The sequence below is a fragment of the Protopterus annectens genome, chromosome 2.part1, assembly GCF_019279795.1.
Source record: "Protopterus annectens isolate FY-2018-M chromosome 2.part1, PAN1.0, whole genome shotgun sequence".
Taxonomy (NCBI): domain Eukaryota; kingdom Metazoa; phylum Chordata; order Ceratodontiformes; family Protopteridae; genus Protopterus; species Protopterus annectens.
Window position 1 is genome coordinate 775,860,842 of NC_056729.1, and position 18,436 is coordinate 775,879,277.

General features: G+C 43.2%; 1 protein-coding gene across 1 annotated transcript in view; it reads left to right on the forward strand.

Annotated features, from left to right (window-relative positions):
• Positions 1 to 18,436, forward strand: part of EXOC1 (exocyst complex component 1) — a 1,123,278-nt gene that overhangs the window by 606,472 nt on the left and 498,370 nt on the right. The gene's annotated exons all lie outside the window — the stretch shown is intronic.

An 18,436-nucleotide genomic window follows, 5' to 3' on the forward strand; every position in this document is an offset into this window, starting at 1 on the left:
ACTAGTAGTAGATGTTCGAATACATCACTTTTGCACTTCCACGTCCCTCCCACCATCCTGTTTTGAGTTTTTCTACTGCCTTGGATTGTAAACGTCCTGGATCGAGGTATGGTATACCTTTTCACTAAAAAAATTCTCCCTCCCCCCTCTTTTTAGGGTGTTGGTTTTGCTAGAGTCTGGGTGGCTTTCTCAAGGAGGTCTGTTACTTCACTCCCCACTTCCTGGGTAGGTTGGGATCCTCTTTACCTTAGCTGTTGTCCAACTATAATTCCATCCTTGGCTCTATTATCCTTATAGGTTCATAGGTAGGTACTAGGCTATTGGCCCTAGGGCCTATACAAGCCTAGCCAAAAAGGTACCCTGGCTTTCGCCACCCAACAAAATTATTTTCCTGTGCCCCTGTCAAGCAGAACCACAGAAGTGATCCCCGGGGTGAATTTCCTATTACTCATCCAATCATCAAGATTTTTCTTGAAGAGTGCTAATGAGGAGCTCTGTTTGACATAGATAGGTAGTCTGTTCCAGAGTATGGGAAGTCTCTGGGACAGGAATCTATCCCTCCAGCATGTTCTGTTTATTGTGGTGACAAGGTTTAGGTCCCTAGAGCATGTAGCTCAGAGGGATTGGGATTTCTTTAAGTGGAGCATGTCCAACAGCTCTGGGTTTGACATAGCTTTGTATGTTAGGCAGAGATCGCCTCTGAGTAGGCGATATGCGACAGAGTAAAGCTGGAGTTTTTTTAGATGGTTTGCGTAAGGCATCTGTTTGAGGCCAGTAATCCTCTTTATGAGGTATTTTTGCAGCCTTTCCAGTTGTTGTAGATGTCTTGTGAGGTACATACCAAAAGGGGTGTTGTACTCTATAATGGGTCTATTGAGTGATGAGTAGAGGGGAACAATGACCTCTTTTTTTCTGGATGAGAAACCTTTTGTGATGAGGTGTGTCACGTAGAAGGATTTCCTGACCACTGTGGCGATGTGATTATCAAAGGAGAGACTACTGTCCACCTGTGTCCCAAGGTCTCTTATCACACTTTCGGTGTTAAGTAGACTACCGCCTATGTGGTAGTTCATGGGTACAGAGTTTTTACCAAAGGGATGACAGTGCACTTTTTGGCATTGAGCTTGAGACCATGTCTTTGACACCAGGCATCTGTCTCAGTGAGGCCCTTTTGTAGGATGTCCACATCATTAGGAGTTTCAATTATGGCTCCTAGTTTGCAGTCATCTGTGAATTTAGTTAGCCAAAGACCTTCTGTGTTAGCCTGTACTTCAGAGAAGTAGATACCAAACAGGAGAGGACCCAGGACTGAACCCTGTGGTACTCCACTTGTCACTGGTCTGTAGTCTGATTTGGAGTCTGCTACTTTCACAGTGTGGGTTCTGTCAGTAAGCCAGTTGGCAACCCATCTTGTGACATAGGGATTTTTACCTAGTTTAGTGAGTTTCTCTATAATTCCAGAGTGGGGGATGGTGTTGAACGCCTTAGCGAGATCTAGATAGGCTGTGTGAACCACCTTACCCTCATCTATGGCTTTGGTGACTACTTCAAAGAAGTCTATCAGGTTTAGGAGACATGATCTGCCTTTTGCAAACCCAAACTGTGTGGGGTCCAGAGTTTGGAGATCTCCAATGTCTTTGTTTATGAGTTCCATGATGATATGTTCCATGGCCTTGCAGACGAGGCTTGTCAGGCTAATGGGGTGGTAGTTCCCGGGGTCTGTTGTGCCCCCCCCCTTTGTGGAGTGGAATAACTGTCACGGTGCGCCATTCAATGGGCACAGAGCCTGAGGTGAGGCTATGATTGAACATGGTACTTCAGTGGGGTGCCAGCTCATTCTGTAGTTCATGTAGAGGGCAGCCTGGGATGATGTCAGGTCCCATGGATGCTGTGTTCTTGGCTTTGGAGAGTGAGGTTTTTACCTGTGCAGCCCTGATTACAGGAACTTTGCATTCTTCTGGTATAAAGATGGGCCCTTTAGGGGGTGAGAGGGGGGTAAAGTTAGCACTGAACCTATCTGCCAGGATGTTGGCAATATCAGTTGGTTTTGTATATTTAGTGTCATTGTGCTGTAACTCAGAGCAGATCTGAGTGTTGCCATTGAGATTTTTGACATAGCTATAGAATGCTTTGTGGTTGTCTTTAGAATCAGTGGCAATTTTGTTTTCTTAGCTAGATTTGGAGAATTTTATGGGGGATCTCAGCTTCTTACTGAGGCTGACCAGGGAGTTCCTCCAATCGTGGGGTTTTACTCTTTTTTGCAACAGTTTCTTTCTTCTGTTGTAGAGTTTGTTTATGGCAGAAGACCACCAGATTGGCTTCCTTTTTTTGGAGGATAGCATCTTGGTTCTGTTAGGAATAGCACGATCCATGCACTCGTGTAAGTGCTTATAAAGTGCATTTGTGTAGGACTCAGCAGTCGTACCTCTATAGTCCATCTGCATGTGTGTCGTGAAGTTTGCCACTTCTGTCTTAAGAAGCGTGAAGTTGGCTTTGGAGAAATTTTTTACGGTTGTTTTCCTAATGGGGGGTGGGAGTGGGATGTGGATGTCTAGGGTGATTAGCTTGTGGTCGGATCTGACCAACGAGTAGCTGACCTCTGGTGTGGAACACCAGTCACCCATGTTGGTGATGACCAGGTCTAGGATATTGCTGCCCCTGGTGGGGGTTTGGATAAGTTGATCCAAAGCGTTGGAATTGATGATTTCCAGAAAACATTGAGCAAAAGAGTTGGTACATGAGTAGTTTTCCCAGTTAATGGTAGGATAGTTGAAATCACCCATTATTAGAGTGTTGGGTTGTACCTTAATATTTTCCAGTGTATCAAGAAAAGAGGAGCGGGAATCCTGGGGCATGGTGGGGGGTCTGTAGCAAGCTGCAATCTGGATTGCATTTTTGCCCAGAGTTAGTTGAACTTGGATAATCTTGGATGCATTATGCTGAGCAGCTAGCTTGGAGGTGTGGATATCCTTAATGAATATGGACATGCCTCCACCTTTAGTGTTTCGGTCCGGGTTTGGTGGCCGAAAGGTGTGGTATGAATTATAGCCTGGTAATGCAGGGGTGCTCTCTGGAGCTTTGAACCAGGTCTCTGTCACTGCACAGATGTCAATGTTCTCTATTTTAATGAGTGCCTCGAGTGAGTACATTTTCAGGTTTAGACTTCTAGCATTGAGTAGCATTACCCTCAAATTTTGCTTCCTTGTACCTGTTACGGTGGTGAATTTGTCATTTGAACCTTGCCTAAAAAAGGCACTATAGTGGTGGCAAGAGCCTTTGCCAGTATCTGGAATCCCAAGGTCGACAGGTGCTGGCCATCTCTGGCAAAACAGCGTGGTCTGTCGATCATGTCATCCCAGGAAGACAGATACTGGATTCCCTTAGAATGACAGCAGAAGCTTAGCCAATTGTTAAAGTCAATCATTTTGTCCTTGTACTGTGGTGTAATTCTGGGTGATGGCAGGATGCTACTCAGGGCTAGGGTCATACCGGCCTAGGCTACAAGATCAGAGAGCTCCTTTATGTCTCTTTTCATGTAGTCCAGGGAGGTACGTCTCAGGTAATTCACACCAACATGGACAATGACAGAGTCATATTTGTACTTGTTGTGGAGTGACCTGAGTGCGTGCATTATGTGGCGGATCCTGGCACCTGACAGGCAGCTGACAGTAACTTTTTCCTTGTTTATCCTGGTGAGTGGAACATCAGTGTGCCTGACTATAGAGTCACCTATGTCTAGAATGTTGGGTACATTATGCCTTATGGGCTGTAGTTGAGTGGCACACTGAGTATGTGTTCTGTGTGTCATTTGGGTTGTGTTGGGGGGTGGAGGTTGCTTGCATTTCTGCTTTGGAGGTCTCTGTTGTTTGGGCAGATTTGTACTGAGAGCCTCCGTGAATGTAGGTGTGTGTTTTGAGCTTCTGTGTGTGTGTTTTGGTGGTGTAGGTTTTGAGGGACTATGTGATGAGTGTGGTGCGGTGCAAGTCTTTACCTTCTCCTCTTGACTGTCTAGGCCAGTCTTTGGTGAAGAGAGCTTTGCTTCCAGTTTGGCTATATAAGTGCATCTCTCACAGGTCGTAGTGTTGGGTGGTAGGAGGAGAGTGTTGTCTGTGTACATGAGGCAATTGCTGCATTGTTCCAAGATGCCCAGATTCATCAGGTAGACAGGAGAAAACACCAGGAGCTGACCTTTAGTCATGCCTGAATAGGTGCTTATTTATTAAGTACTAAAAACTGTTTTCCTCTAGACAAGTGAGGAAAGTTGAGTGCTGTAGTAATTTGTAACTTATTTAGTGCTTACAATGAGTTCTGAACAAGTGCTGAGTTCAAAGAAACGGATGAGTGCTAAAACTAAAAAGCTGGCTAGTTGCAAGGGAAATTTTGAAGTACAGACTTTGTGGCGCCAGGAATAGTTTAACCCCAGTTAAGGGGGGGGGGGCTTTGGAGCTTACAAACAGTCCTGGACACAGCAAATCCGTATCTGTCCTGCCACAGGAAAGGGGGGAAGCAAGCTTAGAATTTTTCTTTTCCAGTAAAGTGGAAATGGGGAAAGCTGGAACAGAAGTTAATTCAACGTTGAGAATCTGATTGGGTTGGCCTTCACAAATGTTCTCTATTAGATTGAGTGAACTAATGACACTAGACTAGGAGGAGTGTTACAGGTCAAATTTGCAGTATGGGCGGGCAACTGCAAAGCCACCAAGTATAAAAACGCACAACACTAGGGAGAGTGGATCAGAAAAATTGCAGTTCCTAGCTGTAGCCACTAAATGAAAGTTCTAAACAGATCAAGGAGCAGACTCGAGAATGCTTTTAACTGTAAACAGACAAAAATGCACATAAAAGCTCGGATAGAACACTCACAAACAGAAAATACAACTCTCAGTATGAAAAAGCAGTTTACAGTTAAGTAATGTTAAAACAGTGTAAAACAGTACATAAAGGCAGTGAAACAATAAAAAAAAGCTTTATAACAGTGCAAAATATAGTAGATCAACTGTATAGCACAATTATAAGTGTTTCAGAAGTGCAGTTCAGTGAAATAACTGTAAGAAATAACTTATCCTGCTCTTGGAATCTTAAGGAATTTCCTCTTATGCAATGCAATCCAGAGGCTGACAATACAAGCAGAACCTTTATAGGACACAGGGTTTATATAGCAGTAAGACTGGAAGAGTTGGAAGATCAGATTACTACGCTGCCCCTGCTATTACCCAATCACTCGTACTACAGAAGGTCAGGAGGCCTTGTTACTCTCAATAATAATGAAGACAATCAGCAGGAAATGGCTGCCAGAAACACAGGAAACTCAAACAAAACTACCAGCCTAGACAACAGGCCTCTATCAAGATTATGCCACCTGAGCAGAACACAGAAACCTCACTTTAAAAGCATAGAAAGAACACCCACAAAGAGAAAATACAAGCCTCAGTATGAAAAAGCAGTTTACAATTTAGTAATTTAAATAAAAATGCAATTATAGTAATGCACACTATTACAGTTCCTAGCTGTAGTCACTAAATGAAAGTTTTAAACAGATCAAGGAGCAGACTCGAGAATGCTTTTAACTGAAAACAGACAAAAATGCACAGAAAAGCTCGGATAGAGCACTCACAAACAGAAAATACAACTCTCAGTATGAAAAAGCAGTTTACAGTTAAGTAATGTTAAAACAGTATAAAACAGTACATAAATGCAGTGAAACAATAAAAAAAGCTTTATAACAGTGCAAAATGTAGTACATCAACTGTATAGCACAATTGTAAGCTTTTCAGAAGTGCAGTTCAGTGAAATAAGTGTAACAAATAACTTTTCTTGCGCTTGGAATCGTAAGGAATTTCCACTTATGCAATGCAATCCAGAGACTGACCAAGCAGGACTTCTCTATATCCTCTCTCGGCAAAAAATCTGTAAGATGGTGTTCATAGGTGTATACTAGACTGACAACCACTACAATGCAACCCAAATGTGTACCACAAGTTACATGTTTTAGATGCTTATATAGTGGTTGATTTACTGATTGCCCCTTTCCATCAGAAACATGGGTGCCAGACCAGGTGTGAATTTTTGATTTCCCATCCAGTGGTCCAAGTTATGCTTAAACAGTGTTAGGGAAGGACTTTGCTTCAAGTGGATGGGGACCCTGTTCCAGGAAAGGGAGTTCTCTGAAATACATATCTTTCTGTCCAACGTGTCCTGTTTATGTTGCAAGCAAAATGTAGGTCTTTATATCTAGCAGTAATGATGCTGTTTGTTTTGCAGATGTGCAAAAGGTTCATCAGAGTGGGGTCCAGGGATGCCTTTATGCCAGGCATAGATCACCTGTTAGTAGTCTACAGGAGAATGAGTATAGAGGTAGGGCTGTGAGATGATCTGCACAGGACATTTGTGTTCATGCCCTGTATCCCTTTTGAAAGGACCCCTTACAGATATTCCAGTTGCACATGTGTCTGGTCAGGTACATAACAAAGGGGGCATTATACTTGATGATTGGTCTGATGAGGGTCAAGTATAATGACTTCCCTGGACCAAGATGCCATGCAGTTATAAGTTGAGCAACATAGAAGAATTTCCTTACTACCTTTGCTGTGTGTTGAACAAAGGCCAGGTTACTGTCTATATGTCATTCCAGATCCCTGACTAGTGGGTCAACTCATAGGGGTGTTTTATTGATGGCATAGTTTTCTGGGGTGGCTGACAAAAGTTAGTGTAATGCATTTCTTTGCATTGAGTTTTAAGTCATGACTTGTCACCAGTCATTTGACTGTTTTAGACCCTCTTGTAAGATGTTAGTGTCTTGGAAGGATTCTGTGACTGCTCCCAGGTTCCAGTCATCTGCAGACTTGATGAGTGAAAGGCCTTTGACAGTAGCCTTGACTTCTGAGAATTAAATGCCAAAGAGGAGTGGGCCCAGGAAAGACCTTGAGGTACTCCACTGGTGACTGGCCTCTTTGAGGAGGTAGTCTCAACAATTCTAACTTGCTAGAGTGGGGTATTGTATCAAATACCTTAGCCAGGTCAAGGTAGGTAGTATGCACTGTGTTGCCCTCATCAATTGCCTTGGTGACCTTCTCAAAGAACTCTGCCAGGTTCAGTAGGCATGACTTTCCTTTGACAAAGCCAAACTGGAATGGTTCCAGTGTTTGAAGGTCTTCTATGCCTTTGGTCATTTCCATGATAATTCTTTACATGACTTTCCATATAAGACTAGTCAGACTAATGGGTCTAAAGTTTCCAGGATCTGTTGATGGTCCACCTTTATGAAGAGGGAAGACTGTTGCAGCTCTCCATTCTCATGGCATGAAGCCTATTTTAAGACTGTAGGTAAATAGTAACTCCAGTGGCCCTGATAGGTCATGTTTTAGAGTTAGACTATTCATGAGGCATCCAGGGATATTATTGGGGCCCACTGATGCTGTGTTCTTGGCCTTAGCGAGCACAGCTAGGGCATGCTGTTTATTTATAGTTGAAGGGGTTATGTGTGAAGGTATTTCTTGAGAGATGGCTGGGGGTGAGTGGGGGTAAAGTTAAAACTGAATTTGTCAGCCAGCAGATTCACTATATTGCCCATTGCAGTGGATGTGGCACCATTACACACGATTTCAGTACACTGTTGTGTGCTGCTTTTGAGGTTTCTGACATAGGTGAATAAGACCTTATGGTTGTAGTTTGTCTGGGAGGCTATCATGACCTTAAAATTTGAGTTATTGGACTTAATTAGCCCTCTTAGCTACCTGTTTCTTTTGATGAGAGAATTCTTATCTTTGTGGGAGTTACACTTCTTGATTTTAAACATGATTTTTTTTCCTTTTGTTGTGTAACCTGTTTAATCTGGAATGCCACCAGGGTGGTTTGTCTTTGGAGTTAGTTTTGGGCTTAAGTTCTGATAGGTACTGCAGCCTGTATGCAGCCATTGACATGGTTGTATTGAGTTTCTGTGAACAAGTCTTCATAGGCTGATGTGTTTTCTAGATTTGGAGGGGCACTGAATTTTGTTCAGCTATCCCTTAATAAAAGGTAGTATGCCTTGGAATAGTTCCTAAATGTTACTGGGTTTCCTGGGGTTACCGAGTCATTTCTGATTTTGAAGGAGATAGCTTTATGGTCAGACCTTTCCAGGAAGGGTATGATGGGGATGGTGCAGCATTCTTCCATATTTGTTAAGTGCAAGGTCCAGTATGTTGCAACCTGTAGTGGACTTATGCACTAACTGATTAAGGGTGTTTCTATTTACGAAGTCTGGGAATCCCTCTGCCTACAGACTTGGAGCCATGTAGGATTCTGACTGTTATAGAAGGATAACTAAAGTACCCCATAAGTAAGGTGTTAGGTTGGATGGCGAGTGTCTCCAGTGGATTTAAGCATGTGCTGTGAGTTTCATGAGACATAGAGGGTGACCTATAGCTTGCTAGGATATGGCACAGGATTTTATCTCTGGTGACTTGTACTTGGAGAAACTCCAGCTCATCATGCTTGTTATTGTATATTGACACACCTCCGCCTTTAGTCCCTGTCTGTGCAGCTGCTGTTCTAAAAGTGTGGAAGGCACTGAAACCTTGCACTGCTGGGGTACTGTGTATGCATTTTGTTTTTATTTAGGCTCCTGGCATTGAGCAGTAACACCTTGAGGTTCAGTTGAGTTAATTTTACTATAGTTATAGATGTGTCAGTTTGGCATTGCCTAAAAAAACTCTGTGGGGAAGGATAACGTTTTAGCCAGTATTTGAAAGTCTAGAGGGGACAGGTGCAGACCATCCCTAGCAAAGCAACATGGTTTGTTAACCATGTCTTCCTGCGCTGACAAATATTGGATTCCCTTAGAATGACACTAGAAACTTATCCAATTGTTAAAATCAATCATCATTTGTCGGTATTGTGGCATCATTCTTGGTGAAGGTAGTTTGTTGCTCAGTGCTATTCTCATACCAGCCTGAGTCACATAGAGAGTTCTGTAAAGTCTCTCTTCATACGGTCTAGGGAGGTACATCTCAGGTCTTTTATACGTACATGGACTTTGATGTTGTGCAGTGACTTGAGTGCATAAGTAATTTGGTGGATCCTGGTTCCAGACATGCAACTAACTATTATCTTCTCCTAGTTCAGCCTGGTTAAAGGGGCATCATTATGTCTTACAGTGGAGTCTCCTCTGACTAGAGTCCTGGGAATTGTGTTCACTTGCCCTATGGGCATTGTATTTGGGAGGCCACTGATCAAGGCTGTATATAGGTTAGGTATTGCTTTTGTTGAGTGCTTTTAGGTTTGCTGAGGATAATCTTTGCTGATGGGTGTTCTAGGAGGTCGTTTTTGTTTAGGATGATTGCATTTAGTTCCTCAGCATATGTTGGTCTATGTGCATGTTGTGTGCTATATGTGGGGAATGCTTTTTTTGTGGTTTGACAACCTGATGTGTGCTCATATGCGACAGTATAGCTTCCAGTGACATTGTGTATGTTCACCTCTCATATACTGTATCCGTTACTTTAAGTATTAAGTGGTTGTCATTAAACTTGAGACAATTGCTATATTATCTCAAGATACCCATATCCACCAAGCTGGCTGCAGAGGAATTAAGAACTTGCATATCCATGTTGTCCAGTCCATAATTGGTGAGCTACATGGGTTAAAAGAAGGCTACTAAAGTGTTTCCTTTTGGGAGGGGTTTGGATGCAGACTAGGCTATATAGTATTGCTGTTCTTCGTGTTTCACTGTTGCAGTCATTACACTTGGGTCATCTGCCTGCGGGTTGCTTTCAGTTGGCCCGAATACCAGAGACTTAGTATTTCTGTGTCAGTTGCTGTCGCTCCAGGACTGACGTCAGGTAGTCAGGGGTATAAAAACAGGCAGCCAACGCCATTACATCAGTCTTTCTTGCCGAGGAGCCCAAAGCAGAAGCAGTTTGCAAGTGCCGGTCGGCTGCTACCTCTGTTTTTATTTATCCTGAAGTCTTCTAAAACTAAGTACCCCGTTGGGGATCCTTTTTTCTTGCACTAACCGATGTCAGAAAAATTTAATAATTGTCTTGCCTGTGGAAAACAAATACCACACCGAGATTTTCATTCTTACTGTGTCACCTGTCTAGGCCCAGACCACGACGTTCCTCGCTGTCAGTTTTGTGCCTTGTTCAATGCCCGAACCATTAGTCGTCAGGCCCTTATTGTCGCTAAATACATTCGTTCTCCATCTCCGTATTCCAAAATGACTTCGGTAAGCCATCCGACTACCGATTTTCTGAAAAAACATAAGGATAAAGACAGAGGCCGACTGCACAGGTTCAAAGCTGCCAACGACGCTTCTGTTAAGCTAGTCGCCAGTTCGATGGTACTCAGTGAGGTGCTTTCGCAGCCCCTAATGCCCTCTTCAGTGGATTCACAGGCCTCTACCGAGACCCGTTCTGAGTCCAGTATGCCGTGAGACTCTTCTTCGACTATGGAACCGGTGGATGTCTCTTCCTTGGATGGGTCCGGAGCAGCTGAGCAGGCACAGGCTTCTGAGGAAGTTCTTCCCACTACCGATGTTCAATACAAACCAACTACTTCAGTTCTAAGGCCAAGAGTATGCACTACACCTAGAAAACGGACGACCAAAGCGCATGTAGCTCCCTTGACACAAAATAAAATGCTTAGAATGGCAGAAGACCTTATTATGCTGATTAGGGGAAGTCAGCCTTCCCCTGTTAAGAGAAAAAGAGACCAGTCCCCAGCAGCTTCAACAGATCAAGAGTCCGACTCTGAGGTTTCCGTTTATGAAGACATGCCCTTATCTGCTTATGAGGATTTTGATGCAGAGGAATCCATTCCCCCTGCCTCTCCTCCAGAGGATATTTATTTTGGTGAAACCTTACGTGCTTTAAGAAAGCATTTCCACTGGGAATGCTAAGATTATCCTCAGTCCAAAAAAGAGAGAATTTCTAGACTTGCCACAACACAGGCCTTTAGCAATATGACCAGTCCTAGAAGTTGTTGATGATGTCTTTATGAAATCCAGTCCTACTCCTGATACTTTGCCCCTGCCCATAGGAAACCAGACAGGTACTACAGAGTACCTGACTCTCACAAATTTCTTTTCAAAAATCCTACTGTTTACCCAGAAATCATTTCCCAGGGGCCTAAGGGTATCAAGGCAACTACAGCTAAGAATCCCACCCCTTTTGACAGGGATTCCACAGCTTTGGACAGATGGGGTAAGAAAGTATATACCTCTGTAACTCTTGCCATTAGGGCTTTGAATTGTCAGTTTCACATGCTGAAGTACAAACCACATATTATGGAACTTGTTAAGCAAAAAAATAGCTACCTTTACAGACTGTGCAGAAAATAAAGAATTGCAAGAGCTTATGCATTCTGCAAACTAAGTCAGCAAGCATACATTGCAGTGTGGCTTTGACACCCTAGAACATCTTGCAGGGCAGCAGTCACTGGTTCTGTACTGAGAGGGCATGTTTGGCTTAAGGAGCAGACCTTGCCAGATCATGTCAAATCCAAGTTACTAGACACCTTTGAACAAGGACAATCTGTTTGGCACCAAAGCAGAGAATGTTCTTAAAAAGATGGAAGAAAAACCTAAATCTATGCAGACAGTCATAGAATTTCTGCAAGTACAGCCTCCTGGATTCAGTAGGCATTGTCACTCAAAACATTGGTCCTTTCCAGCCCCCTCAAGGCCATCTCAAACTAGACCCAAGGGAAACAAACCACCCAGACTACAGTCTTGGGGTATGCAGAGATCTAGGCACTGGAGTGTGTCCACCTCTAAAGCAAGGAGTGTTAAACCATCCCCTTTTGGAAAGAATTTGACTGCTCAACTCCACTTCCCTCCTCTGCCCAACTGCTTGTGCCCCTAGGGGGAAAACTTGCCCTTCATGCAAAAAACTGGATTCCCATCACCAAAGACCAATGGGTCCTCAACATTGTATCCCAGGGGTACAAATTTTACTTCCACTCACTGCCAACCCCAAAAGGGTTCCCAAACCTCCCTCTAAACCAGTGGGTAGAGGCTCAAAACTAAGTCCAATCTTTGCTCTCTATAAGGGCAATTCAACCCATTCCTGCGGACAGATAGGTCAACGGTTCTATTCCAGACTTTTCCTGGTACACAGAAAAGAGGACACTTGGTGCCCAATCCTGGATCTTTCCATTCTCAAAACCTTCCCGGTGGTACCAAAATTCAAAATGCTCACCCTGCAGCAGCTTCTACCTATGCTAGCCAAGGATGCCTGGTTAGTCACCCTAGACTTAAAAGAAGCCTATCTGCACATCCCTATAAAGGAGTCATGCAGAAAATATCTACACTTCAGGGCAGGATCTATGCATTATTAGTTCTCTGCACTTCCTTTTGGCTTATCCACAGCACCCAGAGTATTCACAAAATTCCTGGCCCCAGCCATTGCTTACTGCAGACAGAGAAATATTCAGATTTACCCATACTTGGACCACTGCCTGATTTGGGCAGACCGTCAGGAAATGCTGTTGCAGCACCTGACATTTGTAAAAAACCTTCTAACCTCCCTGTGGTACACCATCAACGAAAAGAAATCAAAACTAGTCCCCAGTCAAAAGATTGTATTCCTGGGAGCAGGCTTGGACACAGCATCCCAGATGGCATTTCTCCCTCCAGAAAAACAAGCTTATCTGACAGGCTGTTTTACTCAAATGATCACCAGAACTCTGTTATCCGCAAGGAAAATCCTGCAGGCCCTAGGGTTCATGGCCTCCTGCATCCTACTAATTCCATATGCCAGACTGCATATGAGGAAACTTCAATGATACTTAAAAAGTCTTTGGTGCTAACATTCTCAGGACCTGGAAACTGTCATTCGCATAATACCCTGTCTAAGGACAGAGTTCCTTTGGTGAGCAGAAGCATGCAACCTCAACAAGGGACTGCCCTTTACCCATCCCCATGCCGCACAGACCCTAACCACAGATGCATCAGACTATGTCTGGGGAGCACACATGGACGGCAAGTGCACACTGGAGCCCAAATCAAATGCATCTGCACATCAACCAGAAAGAGATGCTAGCTGTGCAGCACACTCTGACAGCTTTCAGATCCCTTCTCTCTCCAGGACACCTGCTAATAAAAACAGACAACACCACAGTTATGTGGTACATCAACAAGCAGGGGGGAACCCACTCTTATCCACTCTGCAGGCTAGCCATGGCCCTGTAGAACATGGCCTTGGACATGCAGGTCCATCTTCTAGTTCAGTTCCTGCCAGGTAGATAAAACTCACTGGCAGACAATTTAAGCAGAAATCTCCTAGACCCACATGAGTGGCAACTAGAGCCCAGAGCCTTCAACCTTCTGATTCAGAAATGGGGGACCACAGAGGCAGATCTCTTTGCCTCCCCCTACAATCACCAGCTCAGCAGATTCTGCAGCAGGACACCTCACAGTAGGGCCTAGAAAGTGGATGCCCTATCCTTCCAGTGGGTAAATCTCTCAGTCTGTGCCTTTCCCCCTCTGCCCATCCTCTCAAGAGTATTGCTCAAGATAAGACAGGACAGACCAAGGACAATTCCGATTGACCCGGACTGGCCACACCAACACTGGTACCCACTCCTGCGAAGCTCGTCACCGGTGCCACCATGGCACCTACACCAGAACCCAGCTCTGCTCTCTCAGCAGGGGGGGGGGGCAGATCTTGCATCCGCAACTGCAAACCCTAAATCCTGCAGCCTGGCTTATTCCTTGAATTTTCCCCCAGTAACCAGCCTAAGCAAGCAGGTGCTGGATGTCATTCTTGAAGCCAGAAGACCCAGTACAAGGAAATTCTATGCTGATAAGTGGAAAAGGTACTGCTCCTGGATTCAATCTAAAGGAGAGGACACAACCCTGCCCTCCCTGTCTCTAATCCTGGATTACTTAGCAGATCTGCTCCACAGAGGCCTATCCTTCTCCTCCATTAAGATCCATGCCTCTGCCATTTCGGCTCATTACAACACTGAGCCACCTCTCTTCTCTCATCCTCTTATCAAACAGTTCCTGAGAGGGGCAAACAACTTAAGACAGCCAAGGAGAGCACCCATCCCTGCTTGGGACCTTAACTTTGTACTGGAAAAGCTCACGCTACCCCCTTTTTGAGCCTGCAGCATCAGCAGAGCTAAAATTCCTCTCTTGGAAAACAGCCTTGCTTCTGGCCATCACTTCAACGAGAAGAGTGTCTGAGCTACAAGCACTTATGGCTGTGGAACCCATACGGACAGGGTTTCCCTCAGGACTGACCCTTCCTTTATGCCTAAAGTGGTGTCCAGTGTGGCTCTCAATCAATCCACCCACTTGCCTACCTTCTTCCCTAATCCTCTAAATAAAGGGGAAAGGATCCTGCACTCCTTGGACTAGCACAGACAGCTCAGATTCTACCTTGCTAGGACTAAGCCCTTCAGAAAATCTGACCAGTTACTAGTCAGCTTTGCAACAGGGGCAGAGGGCAAGGCCATTTCAGAGCAAACAGTTTCCAAATGGATAGCACGTTGCATCCATTTCTGCTACAAGCACCATGGGAAACCAACCCCTCAGGGGGTCCGAAAGCATTCCACTACACCTCTACAGCATTCCTCAGGTGAGTCCCTACCAGGGACATCCTGGAAGCTGCTACCTGGAGTTCTGTTCACACCTTCACCAAGCAATACCACCTGCCTATCTTTTCCAAATCCGGGGCAGGTTTTGCAACAGCAGTCCTGCAAGGCATTCTAGCCAGCCCTAACTCTTCGTGACTGCCTCCACCCTTCTTCAGCTTTGGGAATCTACCCAAGTGTGATGACTGCAACAGTGAAACATGAAGAACATAGTACAGTTGTGTACACTTACCATAAATGTAGATGTTCGAGTGTATTCACTGTTGCAGTCCTGGTTTCCCTCCCTCCAGCCCCCTGTTTTTTCTCTCTCTCTCTCTCTTTCTCTGTCTCTCTAAACTCTCTCTATGCCTTTTACTACCCTCCCCCCTTTTCAGGGGTATTGGTATTGGTATTTACTTTTTACTGGTGGTGTTTTCCCCCACCCTAACTTAGCTCCCTATTGGGGGGCTCCTGACATTTGGGGCAAGAAAAATTGATGTAATGGCATTAGCTGCCTGTTTTTATACCCCTAACGACCTGATGTCAGTCCGGGAGTGACAGCAACCGACGCAGAAATACTAAGTCTCTGGTATTCAGGCTGGGGCTACCTGCAGGCAGATAACCCAAGTGTGATGACTGCAACAGTGAATACACTCGAACATCTACATTTATGGTAAGTGTACGCAACTGTACTTCACTCAATGTGCAACTAACTGCTCTAAGCTTGTCAGTGTGCAAGATATTTGCTTTGTATTTGCTACTTTACAGTGTACCAGTTTATGGGCAGTTCTAAAGGGAAAATCTGCTTCTAGATGTTTGGATCTTTACAGGGCAATGGCATGTTGAGCAGCGCCATGCAAATGTGTTGAATTTATGCCAGCACTAGAATTGCAGAAAACTGACTACTGAGCCCTGTGGGCAGTAAAACAACTACACTTAAAGCCATTTTGTGTGCTTCCCAACTCAGATAGACCAGACAAATGCCTACTGTTGCTAGATGAATAATCCTAGTCTTCCTAATGTAAAAGCACAGTAAAACAGTGTCCAGAGTGAAATGCTACCTCAAACAAATTTAAACTTAAGGAATGGCAATACGTAATTCAAGATAACATTATAAAAATGTGATTATTCAATAAAAGTACTTTGTTTTGTAGAAGTGAGTCAAGCACCAGTGAATCATGCAAAATTTATAAAGGCACTAAAAATAAGGTAAGTTGATTAATAAGCCCTCCGACCAATAAAATAACTACATGCAGGAATTTCTAGTGTGTTTTCCCCAAGGTAGACAGACCAGGCTGCCACCCACTGCCACTAGATAGAATGTCCTCTGTCCTCATGATGAGAAAAAAAAAACACTGAAAAGAGCTTGCTAGACTGTAAAAATACTTTACTTTATCTAACAGCTATCTATGTAATGAATTCAGAGCATGTAAATTAGTAGAACAGTCAATGAGAGGCAAAATGCACTTTTTTTTCAAAATAAACACGAGGAAAGGCAAATAAATCAAGATAGCAGCAGCAGCAGTGTAGAAAGGGAGGGGCTTGTAAAGCTCAATTTACAGTAAGAGTGGGCAGCTTAAAAATAACCAAACTTAAAAAGCAGATCAAGGACTGGGATGGTGGGTGGGAAAAATAACCAGCAGGAAGTCACCAACAGTGCTTGTAGTTTTTTCAGGTCTTGAGCCTTATCAGAAACAACAAGTCTACAGATATACTCTGTGTGTTTAAGTATCATTCAAGAAACAAATTAAACAATAAAAAAAAAACATATGAAATGTGCAGTCTGGGTAATTTAAGTGTTTGTCTACCACATAGAACAAAAACACCAGGCCAAGCAGATGCACTGAGTACGTTTGCATGGTTTGTCCCTTTTTTATAATTTCTCCAAATCTTTTGGGTTTCTAATACCATGACAGGAATGGACCTCATTCCTAATTCAAAGTATGCTTAAAGTTCATGAAATTAGTATTATTTCCAATCTTTGATGTTAGCCACAAGTGCTCTTTGCAGCACCCTCAATGTGCCTAGTAATGACTCCTGTGTAAGGAAGCAGGTTGGAGCGGAGACCGTGATTCTGTTGTGTCTTTTGAGCTTGTTGGTTGTTACAGTCTAGGTGGTGCCATTGAATGCCTTAGGATGTAGTGTTGCAGTCAACTGTGATGTGTCAGTTGTTGTAGAGTTGCCACATGCTCACTGATGATCTTCTTCCATTGTCAGACCCCTGCTGCTAGGCTCTGAAGTGATTGATATCCCTCTACAATACTTTTCCTGTAGCCAGACCTATCTCAGGTATTGCGTGTGTCTTTCCCTGGTGGAGTGAGGAGCTTGCATCCATTTCCACAGGATTTTAGGCTCATTGTCCTCCTTATGAGAAGGGGTCCATTTTAGATAGCTGAAACACCAAGCAGTTTTTGTGGCTCTAAATGCTTTGGAGACAAAGCACTCTCCATGGCTATTCGTCATTCAGTCAGCAAATATGTCAAGTGGCACCTAGTCAGCTGGCACGTCATCCCTTCGTGTGAGAGGTAGTGTTTGTTTGTCAATGAACCACCGACAGACGCTTCCTACTGCTATTAGTTCATATCCCAGGTAAACTAAATTTGCCAGCAAACTGTATAAGTTACACCTCCATTCCTGTAATGCAGTTGTAAATCAGGAGGCCATGTCTGGTGTGGATGTAAGCGGGGCACTCCAGATGCTGATGTGTCACCACTCGGTAAGACGCCACCCCTCCATTCAGCATATTGAAGTTGGGAAAGAGGGAGTTAGCTGTTGATGCATTTTCCATACTGTGTGCAGTGTCTTACCATTTCAGCTGATTCCCTCTCATTGCAGCACTCAGGGAATTAAGAAGGAAAGAAAGAAGTGGTCTGCATAGGTAGATTTAGAGTTAGAATAGCACAATGCCCATTGCATTAAACAAGCAGACTTCATTTTCTTTGTTTTTAATTATGCTATTTTCATTAATCAAATGTGTAAAAAAAGATAAAATGATCTTATATAATTATAAAATAGACAAATCTACTTAGAAGTACATTAGGTTTTTATCAATTTCTTTGTACATGTGCAGTACAGTCTCAGAATCCAAAGCAGTTTTAGATGCAATTTAAAAACAAGTTTATGATTTTAAAGTGAAAGCATTAATAACATATTCACCAAAAACTGTTTGTATATTAACATAGAAGTGAATATTTTATTTAAGACAGAAACTCATATAAACTCATGTAAAGTTCGAGTAAATACAAGAATCTATTATATTTCTGACTGAAAAAATCCATTAGGTATTACATTTGGAAGAATTAATTTTCTCAAAAAGTAAAAGAAAATTAATGCATTACAAACCTTTACTTTCCATAGTAGTTGTCATTCAAATAAAAGTACAGAAGGAATGATAGAATTTCCTACTAATGTAGACATGTTAAAAGAGAGCATACTTGTGATAAGTAAGATATGCAGGTAAGCAAAGATGCTTCATGATATGCAGGTATGCAAAGATGCCTCATTAGAGTCCTTTGCAGTATATATATCACTGTATTGATTACCATTGTAGGAATTAAAAGTGTGCTGGACTTAATGTATTTTTCAAAAAGCGAATTATAATTGAATGAATTAACCAAGCAAAAATACAAAATCAGCCATTCACTTCAGACCAAAATCTGATAGAAAAAAAAAATAAAGACTTTCAAGCATGACCTCTTCAAAGCTAACTTGGAGCCCTCTTCAACTGATCTAAGATTCATCCAACCTGGCCACTACATTTTAGCAACACATTAGTTACAAGACCAATAGTTCCATAAAATCTGAAGACACCTATTACCTTGTAAAAAAAAAATAGATCCTTAAAGAACTTAAAAGTCTACAAACCTTATTTAGTAGTCGA